The following is a 6,000-nucleotide window of genomic DNA, read 5'->3' as shown; positions in this document are numbered from 1 at the left end:
TGCTTTGTTCAAGTCAAGCATTTTTTAATCTGAACCCCCTCACTCAGATCTGGAGTGACAATGGTGTATCACTGGCTATTAGTATTGATCTGAATGACTCCAGTCAGATCAATAGCCAAGTATCCCAGATTCACTTTCCTCAGCCTGTTAATTTGCCTAAAAGTAGTACTTTCCTGGCCTGTGATCGTTTTTTAGAAATTGTTCTGCGTTATCAGTCTAATGTCTGTGGACTCCTGATTACAAGTATTTACCAGGGAGACTCATAAGGTGGGCATGACATTAGAAGAAGAAATCAAAAATGATATAAAGACTGACATGAATCTTGTCATTCATGTGGAAATGACTTATGAAGTAATACTGGGCAGCCTGCTGGTGGCGCTGTCCAGGGAGAGTATAAATACTCGGGCATGAGCCCAGCTTGCTCAGGACATTCTTTAACAGGAACTAGTGAAGGACACAACTAGATCTCCATGTTGAAAAACAGTTGATTAAAGCCTTGTTTAATACTCAGACCAAGTGCCTAGTAGTTTTCTTATGTCAAAGATGTTTAAGATAGAAAGGGGGCAATAATTGATAAACTGATCAAACTTAGAGAGGATAAAACCCCTGGTCTCAGTGGATTGCATCCATGTATATTAAAAGAAGTTAGGGAAGAGATAATGGGGGCACTATTGCATATATATATAAAAATTCATTAGAAAAGGGAATGGTGCCAGAGGACTGGCAAACAGCTAATGTGATTCTTATATTTAAAAAGGGAGATAGAACAAGCCCAGGGAACTATAGACCAATTAGCTTAATGTCAGTGGTAGGAAAGATAATGGATCCTTTCTCAAATGTGTAATAGAAAAACATCTAGGAACTGAAAATATAATAAAGGATAGTCAGTGCGGATTTCAGAAGGGAAGATGGGGTGAATTTTAACCCCCAAAAATGGGTGGGTTGAGGTCTGGTAAGATGTAAATATTTTTAAAATCTCAAACTCGATCCCAACCCACCTCCAACCCGCCCGGGTTTAACGGAGGCGGTACAGGGGATTGGTTGGCTATTTCAATATTATAATGAGACTGGGAACCTCACATTTAATTTCCCTTACAGGTTTAATCCTGACCGGCGGGTTTCCCAGGCCTCAGAAAACTCGGCCAATTAAGGGGTGAGGACAGCATCGGAGAAAAGGTAAGTACCCTTACAGCACTGCCTGTGGGCCAGGAGGAGCAGGAGTGCTTCCCCTGGGCCCCCCAAGCTTACCTACTTCCCTGGGATCGCACCCCTCCCCCATCAGACCACCCCTATCCAAAGACCACCCCCCCCAAATCGGGGATCATAACCCTCCCCCCATGGTTGGAGATTGGACCCCCACCCACATGCTCACACTAGTAGCTGCAGGCACCTTACCTGCCACTAATACAACAAGAACAACAACTTGTATTATATAGCATCTTTAATGTAGTAAAATGTCCCAAGGTGCTTCACAGGAGTGCATTTTCAAAAAACCTTTGTCACAGAGCCACATAAGGGGATATTAAAGCAGATGACCAAAGGCTTGGTCAACGAGGTAGGTTTTAAGAACTGTCTTAAAAGAGGGAAGAGAAATAAATCCAATGGGGAATTCAAGAGAAACTTCTTGACCCAGAGAGTGGTTAAAATGTGGAGCTTGCTACCTTAAGGAGCAGTTGAGGTGAATAGCATAGATGCAGAAAAGGGGATGCTAGTCAAGCACATGAGAGAGAAAGGAATAGAAGGATATGTTGATAGGGTTAGATGAAGAGGGTGGGAGGAGGTTTGTGTGGACCAAAAACACCGGCATGGACCTGCTGGGTTGAATGGCGTGTTTCTGTGCTGTAAATACTATGTAATGCTAGCTACAAGGGTGGTGCTTGTCTTGCGAGGGCCCCGTGCAAAGAATTGGTTTGGGGCGCCTACATTGTGTGACACGTGTACATTCACACACACAGCTTTACAGGCAAGTCACACCAATAGACGTGCTGTCGTTGCTAGGCATTGAGAAACATCCATCAACACTGACACAATCAGCTCATAGCAACACACTTACCAGAGGACAAGTGGCACAGGAATAGTATGCAGCTCTCACACATACAGGAAGGAAAAGACTCAACAGGCAAGCATACCCAGTCAATGGATGGAAACCAGCATAACACCGCCCTTCATCACTATTTAATCCGCTACTCCCAATCCAAAACAGCAGTAGGCAGGCAGTGCTCACACATCCACTTGGCACTTTTACGTACAGGTGTGTTTGTGGGCAAGCATAGAATGTAAAACACTTACTAAACAACAGACACCCTTATGTTTGACACTGGACCCATTCTTTCCCATTGGTTCGTTCTAGTTAAAAAATATATCCAGAAAGTGATTAATACATTGGGTTGATTTTCCAGAAATATTCAGCACAGCTAAGATCAGCAGACCCATAAAACATTGAGTTAAAAGATTAACTTTCCTTCACAAAAGTAGCCGGGGCAGAATAAAAGCCACCGAGAGTATACAAATGTTTCAATAGTTCTTATGTTCTTATTCAGTAAAATGATACGTCTTTTCACTCCAACCAACGAGACGAAACTGGTTATGACAATGGGAGCGGTAATATATTTGTCTGACAAACATTGAGTTAGAAGTGCCTTTGATTGCCTCTGGCCTCTTTAATGCATTCTTTAAAAGATTAGAGGGACACATGGAGAGAGAGAGTGGAGGTGCATCCTATCGTGATCCTTAATAAGTCACTACAAAGAATAACATTGTATGAGCCTGACTCATGGCCCTTTCAAGACAACAAAGGCTTAAGTGTTTAGGTGTATGAGTATTTCATACACCATGAAAGCCTGTCAAAACCTGCTCCACAGCCCGTGCCTTAGAAACCTCAACACGGAATATTTTGCAATGCAGCAAGCATCTTTTCTGTGATAGACAGCTCGGTTTTGTATGGAATAAAAACAGAAAATGCCAGAAATACTCAGCAGGTCGGGCAGCATCTGTGGAGAGAGAAACAGAGTTAACGTTTCAGGTCGATGACCCTTCGTCAGAACAGACAAACGAGCTACCTAACCAGCGGTCCTTAAATTCTCATTCCAACCTGGACCCATCCCTCTGGCCTCTTACGCTGGCTTGACCTTTTTATTGGGAACTGCTCTCCTGACATCACCTATCTCAATTTCTCTACTCCATTCACTCACTCTAGTCTCGCTCCCACTGAACTTGCAGCACTTCGTTCAACAGATGCTGCCTGACCTGCTGAGTGTTTCCAGCATTTTCTGTTTTTATCTTATCTCCTTAAAGGGAGTGCTGAAGGCCGTTCAAATAATTGCCCCCAAAATTTCCAAAATCTTATTTTTTGTGGAGTTGGGAAGTGCAGGAGTGCATCACCGGGCTCCACAAAACAACTGCAGGCCATACCGGCTCACCCTCGCCCCCATCTCAATGGGGCTCACCTTCCCCCCTCAAATCCCCCTGGAATTACCTGTGGGCCTCAGCGCCGGTTGAAATTGGTTCAGCTTAGACAAGCGAGCTGTGTCGGGGTACTGGAATAGCGCCAACAGCTTGCCTGAATTATGCTGATGAGGTCCAAGGATGAATTTAGTTTCTTGAGCCTCTCCATTCTGGCCACCATTGCTGTGCGCTGCCTGAATTGCGGCCGGTTTGGAACATTAATGAACTTGGGGCCCTGTGTCTTTATTTAAAGTGTGTTTCACAGAAGAGTTTGTTAACTATGGAGTAGCACCTAACCTTTAAATTACCGCCACCATGCACAGAATGAGAGATGAATCAATTATTTAGGGCCAACAGTGACTCTTCTATAATTTGACCTTTGTCAAGGGGTGTGAAATAAAGTTGACATTTTTACATGAACCATCCTTTTAATCAGAAATAGGAGCGGAGTTTCTTGTGAAAATGGGGGTCAAACCTATACTTCAGCCTACTTATCAATCAGGTTTGTGATTTTGCTTTATTCCTGAAATTACTTTGGTCATTGACTGCACCACTGCTATGTTTGCTGCGGCATATTTAAAATGACAAATCCAACAAATGTTGGACTAAGTTCACAACGGCGAGATCAGCCGCAAGACAGCGATATTTACGGCGTACGTCGCCAATCTCGCCATTGCAGGGAATTCTGGGCCATTGTTTTTATCATGGGTTGTTGCAATAAATGTATTTATGATAAAGTGTTGTGATTCATCTATTTAAACCCAAGTTGCAGGAAGTTAAAAGATATATTTTGCTTTTAGTGCATCAAGAATCTACCCCGCCACCCCCCCGACAAATTCATACCTATGATCCTGCATTCATATTTTGCCCAGTCTCTTCCATATCACCTTTCCATATAACTAGTTTTTCTATATAACCAGTTCTCTTTGAAGTTAAAAGTGGCACAAGAACTTAAACAGCTAGCCTCAGATAAAACTTGATGCAACTAAATTGCAAGTTTTGACAGGAAAAAATATTAGTCACAGAATAAGACAGGCAGGGTGAGGGTGTTGATTTCTCAGCTTGGACATTGTGTTCCTGTGTATAAAGACAATTCTGTGTTCAACAGGAATGCCAGTGAAAGGAAAACTGATCTGGGAAGGAAGTCCTGCAAACATCCACTCCCATGGGCTTTCCAGGACACCAGCAAGCAGGCGCTTAAGATGCTCAGAGGAAATCTGTGATTTCATGCTTTCTTTGAGGATGTTGGTGGCCATACTGTTGCAGGGTGCACACTACTATTTATTTTAGGGCTTTGGGATGACAAAAACTGAGGGAGTGTGAAAAATAATAGATAAGATACAAGGAAAAAGAAAAGAAAAAGACTTGTATTTATATAATGCCTTTCACGACCTCAATGCACTTTACAGCCAATGAAGTACGTTTGAAGTGCAGTCGCTGTTGTAATATAGGGAAATGGGGCAGCTAATGTGCAACAGCAAAAAAAGGGGAAGTCTGTAAGTAAACAAAACAAACAATAACTAACAGCAAGAAGAAATGGGGGCTGCGAAGAAACACGGAGAAGCAAAGCAAAAAAAAAAGTTTTAACTTGGACTCGAGCAGAAAGTATAAGGATATTCATGGAAAAAGTATGATCAAGAAAGCTTTAAACCTCACATTAGAGCTTTAAACCATTTTGCAGATTAACAGAACATATATATACAGTGGAGGAGGGGTGTTAATTCCATTGCTGATTTCAGAACATTAGTGGCACTGGAACAGTGTAGGATTTTTTTTCGCATGGAAAATTAGGTATAATTGATTTGCACTGCTTGTGAGCTTTTGAAAGACTTCCTCCAAGTTTCGCCATGCTTTTTGACCCTTCGTACGATCGCCTGTTGAATCCCCACTGGCTTATTAGCATATGGCCACTTGTCAGCCAGTGGTGCTGCAGATGAGAGTTTCTGGTTTTAACCCCCCACCCCCTCCACCACATTGAACACCAATAGATGAGTGCCCAGAAGCTACATAAGTGAAGTAAGAGGTGCGGGGTTATGAAGGTGCTAAAGCGGAGGAAGAGGTTTTAGAATCATATCATATCATAGAATCATAGACTAGTACAACACAGGAGGCCATTCAGCCCATCGAGTCTGCGCCGGCTCTTTCAAAGAACAATCTAGTTAGTCCCACTCCCCCACTCTTTCCTTATATCCCTGCAATTTTTTCTCCTTCAAGTATTTATCCAATTCCCTTTTGAAGGCTACTGTTGAATCTGTATCCACCACCCCATCAGGCAGTGCATTCCAAATCCTAACCACATGTTGGGTAAAAAAGTTTCCCCTCATGTCACATGTTTTGGTTAGGGGAGCTATGTAGCCATAGTGTGAGATAGGGAGATAGAATCGCCTTTAACCAGAGTGCAGTGTGAAGGGTTGTTTGTGTAAGTGCTGCTTGAAGAGGGTGAAGATATGCTGGTGCCCAAGGTGGGCAAAAATGAAAGGGTGAGCATGGTCATTGTGTTGCCTTCCTCGCGTTGGTCATGTCATTGAAATTCTTGCAGCACTGCTCTGCAGTCCT

The sequence above is a fragment of the Somniosus microcephalus genome, chromosome 8 (assembly GCF_052327205.1).
Source record: "Somniosus microcephalus isolate GS21.2 chromosome 8, FLI_Smic_1.0, whole genome shotgun sequence".
Lineage (NCBI taxonomy): Eukaryota > Metazoa > Chordata > Chondrichthyes > Squaliformes > Somniosidae > Somniosus > Somniosus microcephalus.
Note: the sequence above shows the minus strand (reverse complement) of the source record.